Below are 26,211 nucleotides of genomic sequence, written 5' to 3' on the forward strand. Positions count from 1 at the left end.
GGGACGGGGAAGTGAGTGAGCAGCTATGTGGTGCTTAGCTGCCTACTGGGGTTAAACCATGACAGGGGTTAAACCATCACGCTTCCTACGTGACCCGGGGAGGACATGAGGAAATAGGATGGTGAACGCACCTTTAAGCTGGAAGCCCGTGTACATGAACTAAGGGGGAACACAGCTGCTAAGAAGGGGCCATCCAAGAAGGGTGTCAGTTTAGTTGCTGTAGAGACACAAGAAGGCAATCAGAGATCTCCCAGACATAGAAGAAGGACTGAGATCACCTTTCTTGATTCCAGTGAGGGGACTTCTAGTCTGGCACTGCAAGGGTCAGATAGTGAATACTCTGACCAGGAACAGAGGGTCCCTGCCTTCAGCCAGGAGGAGAAAAGGGATAACTGGGTATATCAGACTGTATAGATTCAATGGCCCAGAACATGGCACTGACAGAAGTACAATGCTTTGGTAGACATCAGTGCACAGGAGACAAGTGGCAAAAGCACCCTATTGTGACTGGCCTGGAGGCCTTGTGTATACACAGCATAGACTACTTCAGGATAGGGTATTTCAAAGACTCAAAAGGGTACCGGTGGGCTTTTGGTGTAGCCACCATGAACACATAGATAGTTAAACAGCTGTGTACCTTACCTGGTCTCTCAGAGGACCCTTCTGTTGTGAGGTTGCCGCAGGTCAAAGAACAGCAGGTGCCAATTGCTACCATGACAATGCACAGGCAACAATATTGCACCAACCGAGACTCCCTGATTCCCATCCATAAGCTGATTCATCGACTGGAGAGCCAAGGAGTGATCAGCAAGACTCACTAACCCTTCAGTAGCCCCATATGGCCAGTGCAAAAGTCTGATGGAGGTAGACTATCGTGGCCTGGAACAGAGTGATGCCCCTGAACATCTACAATACATCGATGACATCAGCATGTGGTGCAACAAAGCCGAAGTGTTTTAAGAAGGGAAAAAAAAATAATCCAGATTCTTCTGAAAGCTGGTTTTGCCATTAAAAAAAAAAGCCAGGTCAAAGGACCTGCAAAGAAAATCCAGTTCTTGGGAATAAAATGGCAGGATGGATGTTGTCACATCCCTATGGATGTGATCAATAAGATAGCAACTATGTCCCCACAAGCTAACAAGAAGGAAACACAAGCTTTCCTAGGCCTTGTGGGATTCTGGAGAAAGCATATTCCAGGTTATAATCATCTTGTGAGCCCGCTCTATTAAGTAACCCAAAAGAAGAACTATTTTGAGTGGAACTGTCGTGGCTTAACCCTAGCTAGCAAGTAAGCACCACACAGCCACTCGCTCACTCCACCCCAGCGGGATAGGGGAGAGAATTGGAAGGGTAAAAGGGAGAAAACTCGTGGGCTGAGATAAAGACAGTTTAATAAATGAAATAAAATATAATAATAATAATTTGTAATGAAAAGGAATATAACAAACAGAAATAAAACCCAAGAAAGGCAAGTGATGCAAATGAAAACAGTTGCTCACCACCAACCAACCGATGCCCAGCCAGTACACGAGCAATGCCCCCCCCACCCCCCAAGTTTTATTGCTGAGCATGATGTCATATGGTATGGAATATCCCTTTGGTCAGTTGGGGTCAGCTGTCCCAGCTGTGTCCCCTCCCAACTTCTTGTGCACCCCGCAGCCTACTCGCTGGTGGGCTGGTGTGAGAAGCAGAAAAGGCCATGACTCTGTGTAAGCACTGCTCAGCAATAATGAAAACATCCCTGTATTATTGTACTGGTTTCGGCTGGGATACAGATAATTTTCTTCCTAGTAGCTGGTATAGTGCTGTGTTTTGGATTTTAGTATGAGAATAATATTGATAACACTCTGATGTTTTGGCTGTTGCTAAGGGGTGTTTACACTGGTCAAGGACTTTTTCAGCTTCCCATGCTCTGCCAGGTGCACAAGAAGCTGGGTGGGAGCACAGCCAGGATACTTGATCCAAACTGGCCAAAGGGCTATTCCATACCATATGATGTCATGCCCAGTATATAAACTGGGGGAGTTGGCCGGGGGGTAGTGATCGCTGCTCGGGGACTGGCTGGGCGTTGGTCGGCGGTTGTATAATTTTTTTTTTTTTCTTTTTCCCTCCCTTGGATTTTGTTCCTCTCTCTCTTGTTGTTTTCCTTCTCATTACAATTCATTATTATTATTATTTTGTTCCAATTATTAAACTGTTCTTATCTCAACCCACGAGTTTTCTTACTTTTGCTCTTCCAATTCTCTCCCCCGTCCCACCGGGGTGAGGGAGCAAGTAGCTGCGTGGTGCTTAGCTGCCAGCTGGGGCTAAACCACAACAGTCCTTTTTGGCGCCCAACCTGGGGCACGAAGGGTTTGAGATAATAACAGATTAACCAGAGCGTATTAAGGAATTTAGATCTGTTAGTAGTTGTGGGACGTGATATTGATTCATCTGTTCTTAGCATTGGTTTACCTGATCTGAACCATGCTCATTTTTTTGCTGTCCATGTTAAAGATCATTGTTGGTTTTTGCAGATTGCTGTGCTCTGCTTTAATTGGTGATGTTTTGCCTGTGAGATTTGTTATTAAAACAGTGACCTTGGGATTATTTTGGTATCTAAGTGCTGTACTGAAACCGTTATTGTATGTCAGGTACCACCTTATGGAGACAATTCGCAATGATACCTCTTCCTCTGAGAGGTTTTTTATGGAGGAAATGCAGAATTGTACCTTCACTGCTTTCTTCTACAATGTTTCCTCCTTCATTACAATAACTTTTCAGTATCTTGAACATCCTTGGGTAGTTAAGATACATCTATTGGTATTGCTTGGGAATATTGTTTCGATCTTGTCCAAGGTTAGTAAGCAATTTAAGAATATCATTCAGAGATCTGCCCCAAGGCTGGGTAGTTATGAGTGGCAGGGTGTGTAGGATAGCATGGGCAAATCCCTAAGTTACTGGGCACCTCCAATGTTTTGGAACTTCACCCCTGAACAAGTGCAGAATCCTGAAAAATTAGTAGAATATTTGGAAAAAGTATGCTGTCACCCTGGCAATTCTAGGGAGACACAAATCACTGCAGTGTGCTGGGGTCTGGCCCATGCCTACCGAGCCCTGTTCAACGCTATTCAGAACCCTCAAGGATCTGGTGACAAAATGACAGGCACCACGGCTGCTCCAGCCTCCCCTGCAACAGGCACTGCGGCTGCTCTGATTCCCCCTGCGACAGGCACTGCGGCTGCTCTGATTCCCCCTGCGACAGGCACTGCGGCTGCTCCAGCCTCCCCTGCGACAGGCACTGCGGATGCTCCAGCCTCTGCTGCAAAAGGCACTGCGGATGCTCCGGACAACTCTGTTACAAGCACTGCGGTTCAAACAGGGAACCAACGCGTGTCAGTATCAGTTGCCCCTATACATAAGAAGATATCCTGGAAGGGAAAGTCAGCTCGTTTATAAAGGGAAGATGAAAGAGCAGGGCCATCACAGGGAAAGGAAGAGGAAGAACTCGTAAATGAGACTGAAACCACCCGATCCCTATCCCTGAGTGAGCTGCGAGATCTGCAAAAAGATTTCAGCCGTCGTCCAGGCGAGCATATTGTCACGTGGCTGCTCCAATGCTGGGATAGTGGGGCCAGTAGCCTGGAATTAGAGGGTAAGGAAGCCAAACAGCTGGGATCCCTTTCTATGGAAGGGGGCATTGACAAAGCGATTGGAAAAGGGGAACCAGCCCGCAGCCTCTGGAGGCAACTCCTGTCAGCTATGAAGGAAAGATATCCCTTCAAGGAAGATGTTATATGTCACCCAGGCAAATAGACCCCCATGGAGAAAGGTATCCAGTACCTGAGGGAATTAGCCGTGTTGGAAGTGATTTATGGTGACCTGGACGACAAGCGGTCACCCAGAGATCCAGATGAGGTCCAGTGCACACGACCCATGTGGCGGAAGTTTGTATGGAGTGCACCAGCGTTATATGCCAACTCATTGGCAGTACTGACCTGGAAAGATGGAGAAGGACCAACGGTGAATGAATTGGCTGGCCAACTCCAGGAATACTAAGAAAGTCTCTCTTCCTCCCTTGTCTCAGCTGTGGAGAAACTGTCCCAGGAGTTCCAATGGTTCAAAGAAGATATGTCCTACTCCCCACCTGTACGGAACAGTGCCTCAGCTATTAGGAGTCAGCATTCCTCTGCTCAAGAGAGAGGATATAAAGGGTAAACACCATGGGGCACCCTATGGTTTTACCTGCGTGACCATGGAGAGGACACGAGGAAGTGGGATGGAAAACCTACCTCGACCCTAGAGGCACGGGTACGTGAGTTGCAAGGAAAAACAATCACCAAAGGGGGTTCTTCCAGGAAAATTGCTGCTCCGGTTTCCAGTGGGCAGTTCCCCAGACAGAGTAAAAGGGCTGATCTTACTCCTGATTTTAATGAAGGAACTCCTGACTCATATATACAAGAAGTGGGTAACGAATATTATGACCAGGATTAGGGGGGCCCTGCCTCCAGCCAGGTGGAGGAAAGGGACAACCGGGTTTACTGGACTGTGTGGATCCGATGGCCTGGCACATCAGACCCACAGGAGTATAAAGCTCTTGTAGACACCAGTGCACAGTGCACCCTAATGCCATCAAGCTATACAGGGGCAGAATCCTTCTGTATTTCTGGAGTGATAGGGGGATCCCAACAGCTGACTGGATTGGAGGCCGAAGTGAGCCTAACTGGGAATGAGTGGCAGAAGCACCCCATTGTGACTGGCCCAGAGGCTCTGTGCATCCTTGGCATAGACTACCTCAGGAGAGGGTATTTCAAGGACCCAAAAGTGTACCGGTGGGCTTTTGGTATAGCTGCCTTGGAGATGGAGGAAATTAAACAGCTGTCCACCTTGCCTAGTCTCTCGGAGGACCCTTCTGTTGTGGGGTTGCTGAGGGTTGAAGAACAACAGGTGCCGATCGCTGACACAACGGTGCACCGGTGGCAATATCGCACTAACTGAGACTCCCTGATTCCCATCCATGAGCTGATTCGTCGACTGGAGAGCCAAGGAGTGATCAGTAGGACTCGTCCACCCTTTAACAGTCCTATATGGCCAGTGCAAAAGTCTAATGCAGACTGGAGACTAACAGTAGAATATCGTGGCCTGAATGAAGTCATGCCACTGCTGAGTGCTGCCGTGCCGGACATGCTGGAACTTCTATACGAACTGGAGTCAAAAGCAGCCAAAAGGTATGCTACAATTGATATTGCTAATGCATTTTTCTCAATCCCTTTGGCAGCAGAGTGCAGGCCACAGTTTGCTTTCACTTGGAGGGGTGTTCAGTACACTTGGAACCGACTGCCCCAGGGGTGGAAACACAGCCCTACCATTTGGCATGGACTGATCCAGACAGCACTGAAACAGGGTGAAGCTCCAGAACATTGATGACATCATCGTGCGGGGCAACACAGCAGAAGAGGTTTTTGAGAAAGGGAAGAAAATAGTCCAGATCCTCCTGAAAGCCGGTTTTGCCATAAAACAAAGTAAAGTCAAGGGACCTGCACAGGAGATCCAGTTTTTAGGAATAAAATGGCAAGATGGACGTCGTCAGATCCCAATGGATGTGATTAACAAAATAACAGCCATGTCTCCACCAACTAGCAAAAAGGAAACGCAAGCTTTCTTAGGCGTTGTGGGTTTTTGGAGAATGCATATTCCAAATTACAGTCTGATCGTAAGCCCTCTCTATGAAGCGATGTAGAAGAAGAACAATTTCAGATGGGGACCTGAGCAACGACAAGCCTTTGAACAAATTAAACGGGAGATAGTTCATGCAGTAGCCCTTGGGCCAGTCCGGGCAGGGCAAGATGTGAAAAATGTGCTCTACACCGCAGCCGGGGAGAATGGCCCTACCTGGATCCTCTGGCAGAAAGCACCAGGGGAGACTCGAGCTCGACCCCTAGGGTTTTGGAGTCGGGGATACAGAGGATCTGAGGCTCGCTATACTCCAACTGAAAAAGAGATATTGGCAGCATATGGAGTGGTTCGAGCTGCTTTGGAAGTGGTTGGTACTGAAGAACAGCTCCTCCTGGCAACCCGGCTGCCGGTGCTGGGCTGGATGTTCAAAGGGAGGGTCCCCTCTACACATCATGCAACTGATGCTACGTGGAGTAAGTGGGTTGCACTGATCACACAACGGGCTCGGATAGGAAACCCCAATCGCCCAGGAATCTTGGAAGTAATTATGGACTGGCCAGAAGGCAAAGATTTTGGAGTATCACCAGAGGAGGAGGTGATGCCTGCTGAGGAGGCCCCACAGTACAATAAACTACCAGAAAATGAGAAGCAATATGCCCTGTTCACTGATGGGTCCTGTCGTATTGTAGGAAAGCATCGGAGGTGGAAAGCTGCTGTATGGAGTCCTATACGACAAGATGTAGAAACTGCTGAGGGAGATGGTGAATCGAGCCAGTTTGCAGAAGTAAAAGCCATTCAGCTGGCTTTAGACATTGCTGAACGAGACAAGTGGCCAGTGCTCTATCTCTGGTCTGACTCATGGATGGTGGCAAATGCCCTTGTGGGGGTAGTTACAGCAATGGAAGCAGAACAATTGGCAGCGCAGAGGCAAACCCATCTCGACTGCAGCACTGTGGCAAGATATTGCTGCCCGGGTAGAGAACCTGGTTGTATAAGTACATCACGTAGATGCTCACATACCCAAGAGTTGGGCCACTAAGGAACATCAAAACAACCAGCAGGTAGATCAGGCTGCTCAGATTGAAGTGGCTCAGGTGGATCTGGACTGGCAACATAAGGGGGAATTATTTATAGCTCAGTGGGCCCATGACACCTCAGGCCATCACGGAAGAGATGCAACATATAGATGGGCTCGTGATCGAGGGGTGGACTTGACCATGGACACTACTGCACAGGTTATCCATGAATGTGAGACATGCGCTGCAATTAAACAAGCCAAGCGGTTAAAGCCTCTGTGGTATGGAGGGCGATGGCTGAAATATCAATATGGGGAGGCCTGGCAGATCGATTCTATCACACTCCCACAAACCCACCAAGGCAAGCGCTATGTGCTTACAATGGTGGAAGCAACCACCGGATGGCTGGAAACATATTCCATGCCCCATGCCACCGCCCAGAACACTATCCTAGGCCTTGAAAAGCAAATCTTATGGTGACATGGCACCCCAGAAAGAATTGAATCAGACAGCGGGACTCATTTCTGAAAAAACCTCATAGACACCTGGGCCAAAGAGCATGGCATTGAGTGGGTATATCGCATCCCCTATCATGCACCAGCCTCCAGGAAAATCGAATGATACAAGGGACTGTTAAAGATTACACTGCGAGCAATGGGTTTTGGGACATTCAAACATTGGCATACACATTTAGCAAAGGCCACCTGGTTAGTTAACACTAGGGGATCTGTCAAACGAGCTGGCCCTGCCCAATCAAAACTTTTATGCACTGTAGAAGGAGATAAGGTCCCTGTAGTACACATAAAAAACATGCTGGGGAAGACAGTCTGGGTTACTCCTGCCTCAGGCAAAGGCAAGCCCATTCATGGGATTGCTTTTGCTCAAGGACCCGGGTGCACTTGGTGGGTAATGCGAAAGGATGGGGAAGTCTACTGTGTACCTCAAGGGGATTTGATTTTGGGTGAGAATAGCCAATTAACTAAATGGTATGATGTTGATTGCTATATAATACTGTGTGTCATCACTTTTATGGTTACTATACACCATATCAATGGTATTTCAGTAAGGATCACTCAGATTAATGAAGAATGAACTGTGATGAAACCAAGCAAAGTGCAGTGGTGATGGAACCAGAACTGGCTTCAGCATGCAACAATCCAACACCACACACCATCTCTCCTGCCCTGAAGGACTGTTATGACAGATGGAGCCCAAAGTCATGGACTAAATGAACTCAACGGACATTTTAGAGGGATGGCCCATAGACCAAGGGAATGATAGCTGTGTGTACATATATCAAGAGACAGGAAAAGTGGTGGTGATTAATTGGAATGTATTAGAAAGGGTAGAACCTGGGCATGACGTAGATGGTATAGAATAAGGGGTGGATACTGTCCTGGTTTTGGCTGGGATAGAGTTAATTTTCTTCCTAGTAGCTGGTATAGTGCTGTGTTTTGGATTTTAGTATGAGAATAATGTTGATAACACACTGATGTTTTGGCTGTTGCTAAGGGGTGTTTACACTAGTCAAGGACTTTTCAGCTTCCCATGCTCTGCCAGGTGCACAAGAAACTGGGAAGGGGCACAGCCAGGATAGTTGATCCAAACTGACCAAAGGGCTATTCCATACCATATGATGTCATGCCCAGTATATAAACTGGGGGGAGTTGGCCGGGGGGTAGTAATCGCTGCTCAGGGACTGGCTGGGCATCTGTTGGCGGGTGGTGAGCAGTTGTATCATTTTTCTGTTATTCTTTTATTTATTTTATTTTTCCCTCCCTTGGGTTTTGTTCCTCTCTCTCTCTCTTGTTGTTTTCCTTCTCATTGCAATTTATTATTATTATTACTATTATTTTGTTCCAATTATTAAACTGTTCTTATCTCAGCTCACGAGTTTTCTTACTTTTGCTCTTCCGATTCTCTCCCCCATCCCACCGGGGGGGAGTGAGTGAGCGGCTGCGTGGTGCTTAGCTGCCGGCTGGGGTAAACCACGACAATTATCTACACTGTTTTCAGCACAAATCCAAAACATAGCCCCATACTAGCTACTATAAAGAAAATTAACTCTATCCCAGCCAAAACCATCACAGGGGCCCTGAGCAACAACAAGCCTTTGAGCAGATCAACCAGGAGATAGCTCATGCAGTAGCCCTTGGGCCTGTCCATACAGGACCAGCTGTGCAAAATGTGCTCTACACTGTAGCTGGGGTGCGTGTTCTCACCTGGAGCCTCTGGCAGAAAACACCAGGAGAAACCTGAGGTTGACCTCCAGGCTTTTGGAGCCGGGGGTATCAAGGATCAGAAGCCCACTACACCCTGACTGAAAAAGAGATACTAGCAGCATATGAGGGGGTTCGAGTCGCTTCAGAAGTTGTTGGTACAGAAGCATTTCTCCTCTTGGCACTGCGACTGCCTGTGCTACACTGGATGTTCAAAGGAAACATCCCCTCTACACATCACGCAACCAGCGCTCCATGGAGTAAGTGGGTAGCGTTGATCACACATTGGGCTCAAACAGGGAACCCCAACTGCCCAGGAATCCTGGAAGAGATCATGGACTGGCCAGAAGGCAGAGATTTCAGAGCATCGCCTGAGGAGGTGACTCGTGCCCAAGAGGCACCACCATATAATGAGTTATCAGAAGATGAAAGGCATTATGCTGCGTTTACTGATGGATCCTGTCATGTTGTAGGCAACCGTCGGAAGTGGAAAGCTGCTGTGTGGAGTCCCACATGACAAGTTGCCAAAGCCACTGAAGGAGAACGTGATTCAAGACCATTTCCAGAAGTGAAAGCCCTTGAGATTACTAAATGAGAAAATTGGCCGGTACTCTATCTCTGTACTGACTCCTGGATGGTGGCTAATGCCCTATGGGGGTGGCTACAGCAGTGGAAGAAGACCAATTGGCAGCAGTGCAGAGATAAACCCATCTGCGTAGCTGCACAGTTTGACTGCTCACTCAACTCCTGCTCAGGTTTTGGCTCACACAAGGCTCACGCTAAGGCCTGATGTATGTTGGGAGCAGCACCATTAGGTCAAAGTGAGGGCAACATGTAGGCAGGACACGGTGGCCAGAAAGGGCTAAAAGACCATTATACAACCATTATCACCTGCAGATTGCTGTCTCCTGCAGCCATCATCATTACATATTGAGCGTCTGGCAGTTTCATCAGAATCTGCTACCTCATGGAAATGGTACAGACCAAAGTTCCAAGTTAGAAGGTATAAAAACATCAGCTTACCCAAAAAGCTTTTGAAGTGGATCCAACAGCAGCTGGACTGCTGAGGCTTTCATGCTTCCTGGTGCGATACAAGGGATGCCCACACCATGACGGAGGAGGAAGGATGAGCACTCTAACCATCAGCTAGGTAACAATTTTGCTCATAGGTGCGCGAGTTACAAGTTATGGGTTATAAGTTATGAAACCTTATGACTTATATGGTGAATAAGTGAATTCACGTGCTAGACTAGTCTGTGCAAAGGGGATTAAGCCCCTGTTTGTCATGTTTGTTTGTTATATTTCTTATATAAGCTCATAAAATAAAGTTTAATTTAGAGAGTATGTTGTCCTGTAAACTTGAGAGATCCAAAGGGACCATGACATACTGTGGCAAGACATGGCTGCCTGGGTAGAAAATATTGCTGTGAAGGTACGGAATGTAGATGCTCATATGCCCAAAAGCTGCGCCACTGAAGAATATCAAAACAATGAACAGGTAGACAAGGCTGCCAAAATTGGAGTGGTTCAGGTGGACCTGGACTGGGAGTGTACGGGTGAGCCATTTGTAGCTTGATGGGCCCACGAAACATCAGGTCATCTAGGGAAAGATGCAACATACAGATGAGAGAGGGGTGGACCTGACCCTGGAGGCCATCATGCAGGTTATCCATGAATGTGAAACATGTGCCACAATCAAGCAAATCACACAAGTAAAGTCTCCCTGGAATCAAGGGCAGTGGCAGGGTTTTCAATATGGCGAGGCCTGGCAAATTGACTATATTGGACCACTGCCATGAACACGCCTAGGCAAGCGCTACATACTCACCATGGTGGAAGCAACTACCAGGTAGCTAGAAACATACCCTGTAAACCATGTCACTGCCCGAAACACCATCTTAGGCCTTGAAAGGCAAATTTTGTGGCAACGTGGTACCCCAGAAAGAATTGTTGGACAATGGGACTCATTTCCGAAATAACCCCATAAGCACCTGGGCCAAGAAACATGGCATTGAGTGGACGTATCACATGCCCTATCACCCACCAGACTCCAGAAAGATTGAGAGATATAATGGTCTGTTAAAGACTATAATGAGAGCTTTGGGCACTGGGGCATGGAAGCACTGGGATATAAATTTAGCAGAAGCCACTTGGCTGCTTAACACCACAGGATCTAGTAACGATCCTTGCCCTGCCCAAACAAAACCCCTACATATTGTGGGAGGAGATAAGGTCCCCGTAGCGCACATAGGGAAGTGGCTGGGGAAGGCAGTGTGGATTGCTCCTCCCTTGGGAAAAGGCAAGCCCATTCATGGGATTGTCTTTGCTCAAGGACCTAGGTGTACTTGGTGGGTAACGCGGAAGGATGGGGAGACCCAGTGTGTGCCTCAAGGAGATTTAACCTTGGGGGAAAATAATCTGTGATGCGAGTTGTATGTTGTAGGAAGTAATATAGCAGGAACTACCAGAACTGACGCAGAGTGAACTTTGCAAGGAACCAGGCGAGTGCAGTGATGACCCAAACCAAGCCAGTGTTGGTGCCCAACAATCGAACATGCTGCTTCTCCTGTCCTAAGAGACCACCTTGACTGATGGGGCCCAAGTCATAGCCTGTTCTTATGGACATTTTGGGGGTGGTGGAGGCCCATGCAATGGGGAAATAATATCTATCTGTTAAGGGACAGGGGACAGTAGTTAATGACAATGTATAAGTCCATATGTTGGGTATAAAGATGGTTTAGGTATGTAGTATAAGTTGTAAGCGTTGCTAACAGGGGATTTCCGTAATGAGAAATAGATACAAGGGGATGGTCAGGAGATATGTAAATGTATCAAATTATGTAGGACCTAAGCATGACACAAATGGTAGGGAATAAAGGGGTGGAGATTGTGTTGGGTCTGGCTGGGATGGAGTTAACTTCCCCATAGCAGCCCTCATAGGGCTGTGCTTTGCATTTGTAGCTCACCCATGTTTTGGCTACTGATGACCAGTGCTTGCACAGCATCAAGGCTGTCTCTCCAACCCCCCTCACCCACCCAAAAGGTCAGGACAGCCAACCCAAACTGACCAAAGGGATATTCCATACCATATGACATAATGCTCAGCAATAGAAGCTAAAAGAACAGGGTGGGGTGTGTGTGTAACATTCTTTATTAAGGCATTTGTCTCAGAAGCAACCACTACACATACTGGGGCCTTACTTGGAATAGAACAGAATATTTCCAACCGAAAGGGACCTACAACGATCATCTAGTCCAACTGCCTGACCACTTCAGGGCTGACCAAAACTTAAAGCATGTTAAGGGCATTGTCCAAATGCCTCTTAAACACTGACAGGCTTGGGGCATCAACCACCTCTCTAGGAAGCCTGTTCCAGTGTTTGACCACCCTCTTGGTAAAGACATGCTTCCTAATATCTAGTCTGAACCTCCCCTGATGCAGCTTTGAACTGTTCCCAAGCGTCCTATCACTGGATACCAGGGAGAAGAGATCAGCACCTCCCTCTCTACTTCCCCTCCTCAGGAAGCTGTAGAGAGCAATGAGGTTGCCCCTCAGCCTCCTTTTCTCCAAACTAGACAAACCCAGAGTCCTTAGCTGCTCCTCATAGGACATGCCTTCCAGCCCTTTCACCAGCTTTGTTGCCCTCCTCTGGATGCAGTCAAGTACCTTAACATCCTTCTTAAATTGTGGGGCCCAGAACTGCACACAGTACTCAAGGTGAGGCCGCACCAATGCTAAATAAAGCAAGATAATCACCTCTTTTGACTGGCTGGTTACGCTGTGTTTGATGCACCCCAGGATGCGGTTTGCCCTCTTGGCTGCCAGGGCACACTGCTGACTCCTATTGAGCCTGCTGTCAACCAGCACCCCCAGATCCCTTTCTGCAGGGCTGCTCTCCAGCCACTCCTCTCCCAATTTATACTTGTGTCCAGTGTTACTCTGTCCCAGGTGCAGAATCCAGCATTTGTTCTTGTTAAATTTCATGCCATTGATGATTGCCCAATGTTCCAATCTATCTAGATCCCTCTGCAAGGCCTCTTGTCCCTCAAGAGAGTCAACAGCACCTCCCAGTTTAGTATCGTCAGCAAACTTGCTAAGGGTGCATTCAACTCCTGCATCCAGATCATTGATAAAAATATTGAACAGAACTGGCCTTCAACCCTGAGGAACACCACTGGTGACCGGTCACCAGCCAGATGTAGCCCCATTCACTACAACCCTTTGAGTTCTGCCACTCAGCCAGTTCTTCACCCAGCGCACTGTGTACCTGCTCATCCCACAGTTGGACAGCTTGTCCAGAAGGATGCTGCGAGGGACAGTATCAAAAGCCTTCCTAAAATCCAGAAAAACTACATCCACCGCTTTCCCTTCATCCACTAGGCGGGTGACCTTATCATAGAAGGATATCAAATTAGTTAGACAGGACTTCCCAGGAAGTTGCTGGACATTGCCTGCTGATGGAAAATAGAAAATAAATCTTTTTGCTTCTGTGCACAGCCTTTGCTTTTCTTGATTAAATTGCTTTTATCTCACCCCATGAGTTTTTCATCTTATTTTCTCCCCATCCTGTTGACAAGGGGGAGTGACAGAACAGCTTGGTGGGTACCTGGCAGCCAGTCAAGGTCAACCCACCATAGGTAGACACAAGTGAACTTAAAGTAGTAGAATGCAAGTATTTTGTCCTTAGTCATTCTCTTACAAATAAAGTTGACCCAAATAATTTATTGTAGTTGTTAGCAAGTTTACACGGGTTGGTTTGATTAACAGTGATGAAGACAGATCTCTGGAAAATAGAGGGGGAAACATCTATTTTAATATTTTCTGTTCTCTAAGAGTCTCCTCATACATGATATTAAGGTCATTAGCCTTTGCGTGAAGACTGAATTTAATTGCTGTTATCTAAGTCTGAGAAACATCATTCCAAAATCAAAAGACTCATCTAATCGTTCTGAAAGAAAAATGCCCAGTGCAAATGTATATGTCCCTGCTGTTAAAGAAGGTAGTGGAATAGTAAGTTACTACCACTTAGCTAGAAGTCTTATTTTAATTAATCATTGTACAAAGTCTTGATGTTTTGAGTGCCAAACAGCATTTGACAGCCAGTTCTCAACTATCCTGGTTAGCAGACACTAATATACACATACCTGCCAACTCTGAGGCAATATTAAGTTTGATATTATATTTTTAAGGGGGGGGGGGGGGAATAGATCTGCCATTTGACAGGCCACTTTCAAGCTTTTTGGCTCACCAGTGGCCTTTGGACCATAAGTAACAAGTTATTCTAGGACATGTATTTTCACACCTTAAGAGTCTGAAATACACTGAGAAGATGTCACTGCAACACTAAATTGAAAATAAGTTTAGCTTAGGGAAATATTTTAGTTACACTTAAGAATTTGTGAGGTCATTTATTTTTGTAAGAGCAGACATCTTGCTGACATACTTGAAACTAAATTTCTTCTAATGCAGCAGGCTTCTACAACTTTATTCATGAAGGGCCACAATAAAGAACATTTTTTGTTTCTTGCATTCAGAGGTGGCACAGTTCATGCTTTAGGAACCCTTGATTCTTAGGGTCTACACCTAATTACTGCAGCTGTTTTATAACTTACTCGCAACGTATTGCAACATAATCACTATTTGTCTTTAAAGATAAGCAGTGGCAGGCCACCAAGTTGGAGGAGAGGGCCAGAAATCTGTCAGAAGATACAAAAAATGGTGTATTGTACATTAATAATTTTGTGCTACAGCAACCAATTTTGAAAGTAGATAAAATCCATAAGCATTCAAAATTCTTATAATGACAAGCTATTATTCATAGCATTTGATTGGTCTGAAAATGAATCTAAATAGCCAATAAGGATAATGAAAAATAAGAAGCTATTTGACACTTAAGAAAAATTTAAAAGCCACAAAGCATTTAATGGAGGGACCAGTTTAGAAAAAGGAATTACACAACAGTAGCTCTGTATCCAACCAAAAAGATTACCTGTTCTGTAAATCCATTTATTCACTGATTTGAGACACACATGCCTAAACTTCTCCTGTAATCAACACCATAGTAACTACAATCATGGCAGACAGTATTGAGCTTATTACAGGCATTAACTTGGGTCTCTATCCTACCCAAATGCTGACTGCAAAAAACTTAATTCTCTTTCTTAAATAGGCTAACTGGGGGCGGGGGAGAAGGTATTAGAATGAAGTTGTTGGATAAATTAGGACTGAAGAAACCTCCTCTAGTCACAAAAAAAAAAAAAGATAAATAATTTCATTAGAAATTACTAGCAGTGAAAGAGTAAACATTAGCATTTTGCATAGTGATGCACGATGACACCAATACAAAGATCATAAGCTCCTACCCAAAGCACAGAGAAGTTATCAGTTCTCCCTGGGAGATTAGGGAATTAAAATCAGTGGCAAGTTTCATTGTCTTTGCACAATTAAGAAATCAGTCATTTTAGCTTAGATTAAAGCAGTTCTCATGTAAAGACATTCAAATAACTGTTTACATTGGGAAAGTAAATCACTTAAGTGAAAGCATTTGCTGTTAAATGCAAGTCTTGCCATAGGTACTACCCAATAACATGATTTTTTTTATTTCCAGACCAATAGCAGAATATTCACTCACTACCTATGATGTTAATACAAATCTCAGCCTAAAGAGATTATCAACATTAAATAGTTAATAGCTGCATTAGCTGTCAAAGTTATAAAATGTAGTAACAGCAAGGCACTGAGAAAATTCAGCATTATATTAGGAGCTCTAACTACAGCTAACTACTCTATATATTTATAAATTTGAAGGGTCAGTGCAAAGTAGTTCTTTAATGTGAAGAGCGTTGCTTGTAGTAGAGCTGTAGAGAAGAAATCAGAGCCCTGTAATACTGATAATTTAAATATTGTAGTCAACACTGAAATCATCAGCAAATGAGAAGAACTTAAACTGCTTACTATACTGTTGTGTTGTGGGTTTGATTTTTTTTCCTACAAAAGATTAAACCCCTCAACATCATAACACCGTATGTTATTTTCTGTTTATGTACAGTTCTTTCAGATTTTTGGTGGAAAACAAGTAACATCCTGCATATGTAAAAAAAAAAGGGGGGGGGAATAAAGTTGTAAAACTGATGGCCCTTTCCAGAAGGAGAGGAAAAAACAGAGAACAGTGATTGTGATACTGCTGGTGCTTTTTAAGAAGTGGAGAAGAAATGCACAAAGACAAAGAACTGGCTCTGAAACTAATGCATATTTGCATATCCATGAAAATAAGTGAGAAGCAGAAGATCTTAAAGAAGTATTTAAGAGGATGAATAACTGTTTCAAGTTATTTGGTGAAAAGTTATTTACTGGACTATGGAAAAATGTACTTTCAGAGAACACCTGCATGAGTTTGTAAGTACATGAACAGTTTTTGCTCAGAAATTAGCAAAACTGGTTTAAGCCAAGGAATTTCTTTTAACTGAGCTGTCAAAACCAACCTGTAGCTCAAGAATTCACACTGTATTCAATGCTCACCCCCCCTTGCAAGAGTGTTTTTTCAAAACGCAAGATACCTAGCACCTTGGGAAAAAAACACTCCCCTTGTGAACTGGAGCAGTACTTGACAGCATTTACCAACACCTAGAAATAATTTACAGATGTGAGAATTCAGCAGAGAAGGAAGGTAATTTTATTATGTTATTGTATTTCAAAAGATTAAATAACTGGAAGGACTGCCTGTGAATAGGCTTTGAGGAATCACAAAACAAGCAAGATGTGTGCCTCAAACATTGAATTCCTCTTGTCCTGTATTAGCAGAGAAGTGAAAAATGATGGCAAGAAGGAAGTCAAGACTCTAAGAATGAAGACCATCTTGGAATCTTTTTTTCCCCCACCATACCTTGCTTGTCCTACAGAAAATGCGCGCTCATTTCTTACTTTGAAAATAAAATTTTATAAAAAAAATCCTGCTTCTAAATTATTTTATTTATTGTACATGCAGCACAAATGGAAAAGAAATGGGAAAGTACATTCATCAAGATAGTACTTCAGAATGAGAACTTTTAGCAGGGACAAGAGGCAGATCCTCCTCCTCTTAGCTTGAAAAATCTTTGCAGAAAGCTTTATGTCTGACCTGAACTAGATTCAGCAACATAAACACTTAATTATGTCTTCTATTTCCAGAGATTTTGCATAAATATAGGTATTGGTAATAACAATGTAACCAGATGTAACCAAAAAGCTTAGTTTGTTCTTTTGTAACTAAGCAACAGAGAGATAGGAGCGGGGTAGACAATACTTTAATATTGTGTTTATACATCTATGGCTATGGATATGCTGCCATGCCCAAAGACAATAGGACGAGGAGTAGTATGTACGTGCTGCTATGCTCCCAGTACAGCCCCAGCCCATCTTGACAACAAGTCGAGGAGTAATTAGAATAATTGGTTTGTGTTAGAATAGGAATAAGGGTGCCAAATCATTGTTAGGGACCATGCACCATGAAGAAGGGAAGCAAGTTACATAAGCAAGGTGATATTGCGCATGTCCAGAAGAAGGGGTCAACTAAAGGACACACCTGTACGACCACCAGAGACCCCCACAGAAGCCCCTTGGAGTTCAAGGACGCATGCGTAATGACCATGCAAATATGATAATTAGTTCTGGGAAATAGAATGAATCTGCATGATCATTCTGGGAAATTTGATGCATATGTATGTAATCAGACAATATAAGTTTTGGTTGATGTAACCTGCGGTATGCACACTAGGTGGAACGATCCCCTGTGCATCCGGTGCCGTAATAAAGAATGCCTGCTTCTTAATGCTACACTGGTGTTAAGGAGTTTGATTCCTGATTTCGGTGACAACAACAAAAGCAGTCTTCTTTTTTCTTCTAGAAATACACATAATTATTTACAGAGAGACAGATTAAATTATCTTCTAGTACTTCAAATAAGGTTGAGTCTACTGAACTGAGGTGCAGAGAAAGGGAGAAAACAGAAACCCAGAAAGGGAAAAAGTCAGGATCTCAGGAAGCAGGGTATCCCTCCCCTTATAAAACGGGTGAGGCTTTCTGGAAGTCTATCCTATAGATAAACAGAGCACACACAAGAACAGACACCTCTGCCTTTCATGGTGCATTGGGTGTATGTGGCAAGAGGTCAGGGACTGTCCTGTGCCTGTCACAGACAGTTCCAGCCTGCTCAGCAACAGATCCACCACAGGCCAAAGCTGAGCCAATCAGCAAAGCTGGTGGCACCTCTGTGAAAACATATTTTAAAAATGGGAGAAGACACCAGAGGGAGAGGGGAGAAGGGAACAAAAAGAAGTGAAAAACAACAAAAAGAAGTGAAAAACAACAAAAAGAAGTGAAAAACAACAAAAAGAAGTGAAAAACAACAAAAAGAAGTGAAAAACAACAAAAAGAAGTGAAAAACAACAGAGGGAACACCAAGGTCAGAATAGAAAGAGCTCCATGGCAGAGCAAATATTCCTGAAGGAACTGCAGTCTGCAGAGGACCCATGCCAGAGCAGATATTCCTGAAAGGACTACAGCCTGTAGAGAACCCATGCCAGAACAAAGAAAATGTGAAAAGGAATGAGCAGCAGAGAGAAGCTGCTATATGCTAACCATAACAACCTCCCACACACACTGCATCACTGAAGGGACTGAGTGTAACTTGCAGACATAACAAGGGGCAAGGGGAAGAGTTTGGAGTGAAACCAAGTCTGGGAAAAGGGGAAGGAAAAGTGTTTTCCCTAAGTGTGTTCTCCATAAGTCTTTTAATATGTATTTTGTTTCTGTTTCCCAATACTTGAATCAGTAATTTTTATATTTATATATAAATTGGCAATAAATTAACGTAAATTCCCCAAATTAAGTCTGTTTTGCCTGCAACAGTTAATTGGTAAGTGATCTCCCTGTCTTTATCTTGACCCACAAGCTTTATTGCTCCTGTTCTTCCTATTTTCTCCCTCCATCCTGCTGGGGGAGGGGGTGAAAGAGCAGCTGGGTGAGAGTTTGGCTGCCAGCCAGGGCCAACCCACCACATCCCTGCTTCATATTTAAACTTGCTCCACCCCCACCCAAACATACAGTCTCACAGAATTGTAGTTAAAGGCCTCAGCGTGACTGATAACTAGGATGTTTATTCACAGCAAAGAATCCTGTCCCAAGTAATTACCATTTTAAAATGTACTTTTCATCCAATATTGATACAGCTACATCTCTAGTCATATGAAATAAGATAAGTTTGCCTCATCATCCTCTCTAGCCAACACTGCTATAACTGAGGGTAGGAGTGAATCCCCCCCAACTTTAAACAAGTGAACTGTTAGGACAGCATATAAACCAGAAGAGAGGTTGCTTGCCCTCTGTCTTATGGCTGACACCTAATAGTAAAGTATGTTTATACTGGGGGGGGGGGGGGGGGGGGGCAGAAGATCAAAAGAGATGTAATTCACAAATGCTAAAAAAAAAAGACAGTAGTCACACCTGAGGTGCCCTCAGCAGTCAATGGACCAAGAAATTTCTATCTTGATTCACTTCTAGAAAAAGCCTTTTCCTCAGTAGAGAGACAACCCTCTTGGATCTGAGGGCAGCCTTTGTGAATGCTCCCCCTACTCACAAGATGTCAAGCATAAGTACCCAATGGTCTCCAGCTTCCAAATATGTCAAACACCTGTGTACTCCCTAACTCTAAAAGCATTTAAGAGTCAGATTTTTAAAAAATTATTTGCACCACACAAGAGGCAGAATTTTCTGTTAAGCTGTTTTTTGAAGATACTCCTGTCAGCATATATTTTGACAGATCAAATCTCTTACAACCGCAGTTCCACTGATGGTAAACCAACCATTAACAAAACCTCGTGTCTTCTTTCAACATTAAGACAAAGATCTTCTGACTGCCCAAAATACATGAGATTAAGGAACAGGATGGGCAGACAACCATCCAGAATCATACAGATGTAGCTGACTGTCTTTTGAGTACAAGATGGGTTAGACAACCTACATCCTCCAAGCCTTATTTTCATTATTTGTATCATTCCTAGAAAATTAAAAAAGACAGTTTACTCTCCAAACGTTTTACAATTCAAGTTGAAGACCAGAGATAAGTTACAGACATACAGAAGAACAGACAAAATGCTCATCAGTATGATAGGTAGTTATCTAAGCATACCAGAGACCTAAGCACTGTACTGAATTTTAGTAGACATTATGTTTGACACAGCATTTGAAAAAGGATAGCAAGAAAACTTAACATAAATGTGTTGTGGGCAAAAAAAGTTTACTGATTTTTGGGGAATTTAAATCAATTTAATTAATTGTCAAATAAAAAAGTCTAATTACCAATTCTGTTACTGAGACAAACAAAAAACCACACTCACTCTCTCTCAGAAATCACACACACACACACAAAAATCACAGAATGGTTGAGGTTGGAAGGGACCTCTGCAGGTCATCTGGTTCAATACCTCTGCTCAAGCAAGGCCACCTAGAGCTAGTTGCCTAGGACTATGTCCAGATGGATTTTGAATATCTCCAAGAAGGGAGACCACCATCTCTCTGGGCAACCTGTTCCAGTGCTCAGTCACCCTCACAGTAAAAAAAGTATTTCCTGATGTTCAGGCGGAACCTCCTGTGTTTCACTGTGTGCCCATTGCCTCTTGTCCTGTCACTGGGCACCACTAAAGAGCCTGGTTCTGTCTTCATTACAGCCTCTCTTCAGGTATTTATATACGTTAATAAGATTCCCCCTGAGCCTTCTCTTCTCTATGCTAAACATTCCCAGCTCTCTCAGCCTTTCCTCATAGGAGAGATGCTCCAGTCCCTTAATCATCTTCATGGCCCTTCACTGGACTCTCTCCGGTATGTCTCTCTTGTACTATGGAGCCCAGAACTGGACATAGTACTCCAGGTGTGGCCTCACACGTGCTGAATGTAAGGGAAGGATCACCTCCCTTGACCTGCTGGCAATGCTTTGCCTAATGCAGCCCAGGATACCATTAGCCTTCTTTGCCACAAGGGCACATTGCTGGCTCATGTTCAGCTCGGTGTCCACCAGGACCCCCAGGTCCTTTTCTGCAAAGCTCCTTTCCAGACGATCAGCCCCCAGCATGTACTGGTGCATGGGGTTGGTCTTCCTCATGTGCAGGAACTGGCCTTTCCCCTTGTTGAACTGCATGAGGTTCCTGTCAGCCCATTTCTCCAGCCTGTCCAGGTTCTTCTGGATGACAGCACGACCCTCTGGTATATCAGTCACTCCTCCCTTGCTGAGGGTATACTCTGCCCCATCATCCAGGTCAATAATGAAGATGTTAAACAGGACTGGACCCAGTACTGGGGCCAATACTGGTGTACACCACTAGTTACTGGCCTCCAACTAGACTTTGTGCCACTGATCACCACCATCTGGGCACAGCCATTCAGCCAGTTTTCAATCCACCTCATCATCCCTTGCCTCTGCAAAACCTCTCCTTCTCCCTGTTCGTTTGCCAATCCCATCATCACACATAAAACAGTCTCTTATATGGGGCAACAGGCGGTGCAGGAAACTGGGGTCAGCGTTTGGTGGTTCCTCTACTGGTAGCAGTCCCTTTAGAGTCAGGCCTCTCGGCCCCTGCTCAGGCTACCACTCGATCTCCTGTTCTCCTCCTGTTCCAGCATGGTCTTCTGTCTCTTCTTTCCTCTGCTCTGGTGTTATTTCTTTTCTTCCTTTTTTTCAGCATTTACCACCCTTTCTTAGTTTTGTTTTCACAGAGGTGCCACAAAGTTCGCTGATTGGCCCATCTTTGACCTACAATAGTTGCTGAGCTGGCTGGAACCAACTGTAACCAATATAAGGCAGTCAACAACTTTCTCCCACAGAGGTCACCCCTGCAGCCCCGCCCTGCCCACCCAACCTTGCCAGTTATGCCCAATACAAAACATCACAAGGGAACTATTCCAGAACATGCTTTCCTCTATGCTGCTGGGAACATCCAGATTTAAAATCTCAGCGGCAAGCATGAAATTATACAGTGGAGTTAAGCTACCTTTTTTTGAACACACTAGGGAAGAATTTTTCATCAAGAAAATACATACTAAACTAGAAAAATATTTTTTGCAATAGAAATAGTTATTTGATCTTAACACAAACCAGACCAGAAGTCTGATATGTCTTTCAGTTGTGCTTCTTAGGGTAAGAGGTCATGATCTAGTAAAGTTCATTTTTACATTTAAATGTGATTAATACGGGTTTGGAAAAAAAGTAATTTATATTTTTTGAAAGGGGGGGTCAAGTTAAGGTGTAGATAGGTGAAATTTTATTTTTTTTTTTTTTTTTTTTTTTTTTTACAGAAATCAGCATAATGGCAGCTTAGTATGCTTTAGAACAAGTCAGTGAACATTACTGAAAAAGTCAAGCTTGCTTCTTCATTTTACAAGTGACTGACAACATCTGGGCAAATATGACCTTAAGAAGCAGCACCAGTGGTAGACATCAGTTTGCTAGGTAATGTTATACTTCACAACCTAGTCAGCATAGTAATCTTAAAACAGAATAGTTACCCATGTTCCCTATATTCATTACTTGTTCTGACCTAACAGTAATGTGGGGAAAACAAAAAACCCACCAAGCAATACAGTGGATAGAATTAAAAAGCCTTTGAGGTACATATTCAGAGGGAATTGTCATCTTAATAGGCTACACCCAAAGTTACATAGGGAACTTGGGATTCAGGACTACCTCTGAACCACTAGGAAGACTCTGAAAACAGAAGAATGAGAGATCAACCAGTGACCTTAAACATAGCAACACATTTTATTGGAGCACTTTCATCCTAAAGCATTTCCAAACTTGCAGATACAAGCAGTCTTAAACTTAAGCAGACAGATAGGCTCCCCAGAACTCTGACACCAAATCAAACAAACCAAAAACTCCAAAAAGGAACATTAAGACTAGCCAGGTTACCACACACCACTGATCACTCCTAGGAAATGGAACTGCAGGGATTTAATCCAAGGCACTTCAATTAAAGTAGCTGTCACTGTTAGTACAAGGGGACTATCAACTACAATGCGGTCAAAGAATAGGATCTGCATACAGCTATGCCAGAAGAAGTGACAGTGAAAATAAAGAGATTACTTCAAAGATGGCAAGTGGACTCAACAATTGGTCACAATGATAAAAATGTTCTCGCTAGAAATGTCTACTGTAAGTCATCCATATAAAAACAACTGGAATATTATTAATAAACAAACAAACAAAGAGATAAAGTTATCCTCTGTTCAAACTACCACCTGCAATTGAAGGTCTAAAGTTCAGCAGCTCATCTGCATGTTAAGCATTGTTGAAATCCATAGAGCTACTCTTAAAATTAAGATCTACTCTCACCACTATTTGGAGGTGCAGACCTTGAATACCACATAAGAGCATTCAACAATAACATTAAAAAAAAAAAAGAGACACTAAAAGCTAACCTTAGCAAAAAAAGACTATAAAAACCTACCTGTAAATGTTTACAGTATACTGTCAGTAACTCTTATTTTATGGATAGATCTCCAAGAAAATCCCATCATAAAGAATAAAGAATTTAACAACACATCTCAAACACCTTGCAATAATTGCAAATACTAGAATGCAATTAGGTAACACTTAAATCTAATATAGTCACCACAGTTAATGACAACAATCTGTAATGGTTCCACAGCCTGCTGAAATACATACAATAAAGTTTCCAAGCAAGTCAAACAAGACCTTGCATAACATGGATTTACAGCATTTTACAACATACATTACACAACAGAAACATAAAAAGGCAATCTCCAATTGTAGAAACATTCTCCTCAACCTCTCTGATAGCCAAATCGATTCACCTCCTAAATTCTGCATGCTATCACCAAATTCACATTTTAGATTAAGACAGAAAGTTAAATCCAACCACTGTCGCATGGTGAAAACAGTAATAAGTACCATATATTAGTCAATTAAATAATTTCACCATTACTTGAAAATTACTTTAGTGATCCCAGGCCCATTTTTCACTGTTCATAGCTAAAATACAAATTAGTTAACTGAGTAACCAAGTGCTGCACAAATCCACTGACATATCAAGTTACAGACTTTTGCTCAGACTTTTCCATCTAGAAGTATTACAGTTGGCTTGGGAGCCATGACATGAATACACATTCCAAAATGTAATTTGGATGACTCCACTCAAGTTTTACATTGTGGTAAACTCAATACTATAATTTATTTTCTCCTCCAGTTAATCAACACTTGTTAATGGGGATGGAAAAAGTGGGAGAAAAAACAAACATAGATTAAAGAAATTATGAATATATGATACTTAATTCTAGCATTAAAATGCAGTAACTACTTCTATCTCAATAAAAACTATGATTATGCTATGCCAGTGCTTCTCCACTAGAAGCCTCCAAAGCAAAGTAGCCAAAGTAAAGAGTTAGGTCATTACTTTAGGGCACTGCTCTGATAGAAGTCATGGCTATCAATGTGTACATGCTTTGAATAAAGACTGTGCTTTTAAATATAATATTTGAAAAATGAAACATTTCCTATGAGTTACAGTAACACATATGTTTAGAAAGCAATAGAAAACATCACATCCTTTGCACCTTGAGCATTCATCCTTAAATTAAAACCTAGATATGCTGTTCCCCAGCAGATCATTTTAGATATGCCCAAGAAATTCAAATGTTGTTTTGGCTTTAAATCTTTTTTTTTAAAAAAGGCAATAAAATATAAGCTATTTTCAAAGCCAGAAGGGGGTACTCTGAATAACGGAGGTTGGGAGGTGCTGAACTGAACATATGCCTTGTGTTAGGAGAGGTCAGAAACATGCTGTCTTGTAGTTCAATATCGGACTTCAGTTCACGATGCCTTTTCTTTTTTAAGAAAAAGTGCTCCTTTTAACAACAACAAAAATGCTTCCGTTTGTGCTATTGTCATCACAAGGGCAAATTAATCTGTGACAGAAAACTAGCAACACAAAGAGACCCGGCAAGTGTTAATTCCAGTTTTATATCCTGTGATCTGCGAGCTATTTAAGATACTAACAAGGAGATACAGAGAAAGCCAAGAAACCCCAAAAAACTATACTATGATTTTTCGCTACACAATGCCTATTCTAACATCACTAGTTCAGGTCTTTTTAATAAGACTGTGCCGAGTTGATACCTTATATCGAACTACAACCTAAAATGAAAGAAGCGGCACTAGATCATTTCGCAAGCACAATACAGTATTTAATCTCCGCCAGCACTTTCGTGCACCAGCCCGCCCCCCCGCAAGAGATACGTGCATTCCAATCAAGCCTCTCTCAGCAGGGCTCAGCCAATTCTCCCTCTCCCTCCCTCCAGGCCTTGCTAGGTTCCAAAATCCCCTGATTTTAGGTTTCATTTTGTTGTAAACAGCAAAACGAAAGGAGAAAGCCTCCAAAGAGAGGATCCTTACCCTTGAAATCCCGCCATGCGCGCAATAAAGAGGGTGAATTGGTTTTCTTTTTTTTTTTTTAAATGGGAGATGAAGGGGAAGAAACAAAAGCCTAAATGGAGGAGAGACTAAGCGGCAGAGACAGAGGGAGAAAGAGGAGAGCCTGGTGAAGGAGCAGGGCGAGCGTCAGCCATGTTGTGTGTGTTGGTCCAGTATTTACAAACCTGCAGCTGCAGCAGCGTTTTGAGTCTGGGAGAGAGAGGAAAGAAGGGAGGGGGAAAGAAAGGAGAGGAGGGAGGAGAGAGAGGGAATCGAGGGAGGAGGGGAAAGCGGCGGCAGCAGCAGCAGACAAAGGAACCCAGCAGAGCGCGCGCATACACACACACACACACACTCACTCACACACACACACACTCACTCACTCTGGGTGTCCCAGACAGCGGCAGTGGCGTGTGCAACCCTAACGCTGCCAGTTGGGCGCGTTAGCAACTCTCCCAGCTCCAGCCTTTGGCTACTGCGGGGCGGCCTGGCCCCGCCACCACCCTCACATCCCCTTCACCCCATTTTCTCGTGGGGGGAGTGGACGGATGACAGGGTAGAGGCACGCCTCCCCCAACATGCACTATCGACAGAGAGGATTATCTGCCGGGAGCCCCTCGGCGGGCCCCAGCCCACAGTACAATAGTTCCACAGAGAGGAAGGGGGGATGTGCAGCTGCGACCCCTCCCCTCCAGCGAGGGACGGGGATGTGTGTGTGGGGGGAGGGTGTGGATACCGAGAGGGGCCGTGCCAAAGGAAAGCAGCAGTCCCCCGGAGCCCGGAAGAGTGGGGGTTGCCAAGGAGCCAGGGCGCTACGTGGGAAAGGAAGATAGAAACAGCAACACGAGCCCAGCGACCCCCACT

The 26,211-nt window shown here is 44.0% G+C and overlaps 1 protein-coding gene across 6 annotated transcripts in view; it reads right to left on the reverse strand.

Annotated features, from left to right (window-relative positions):
* LOC140650482 (spindlin-Z) overlaps positions 1-26,211 on the reverse strand; it is a 104,118-nt gene that overhangs the window by 77,329 nt on the left and 578 nt on the right. The window contains exon 1 of one of the 6 annotated variants that reach the window (XM_072858778.1): positions 25,533-25,621. The exons of 4 other annotated variants lie outside the window; for them this stretch is intronic. The gene's annotated coding sequence lies outside the window, so the exon portion shown is untranslated. Of the gene's footprint in view, positions 1-25,329; positions 25,490-25,532; positions 25,622-26,211 lie in introns of those variants that run through there. One more of the 6 variants, XM_072858777.1, reaches the window with a different exon arrangement.

The sequence above is a fragment of the Ciconia boyciana genome, chromosome 4 (assembly GCF_034638445.1).
Source record: "Ciconia boyciana chromosome 4, ASM3463844v1, whole genome shotgun sequence".
Lineage (NCBI taxonomy): Eukaryota > Metazoa > Chordata > Aves > Ciconiiformes > Ciconiidae > Ciconia > Ciconia boyciana.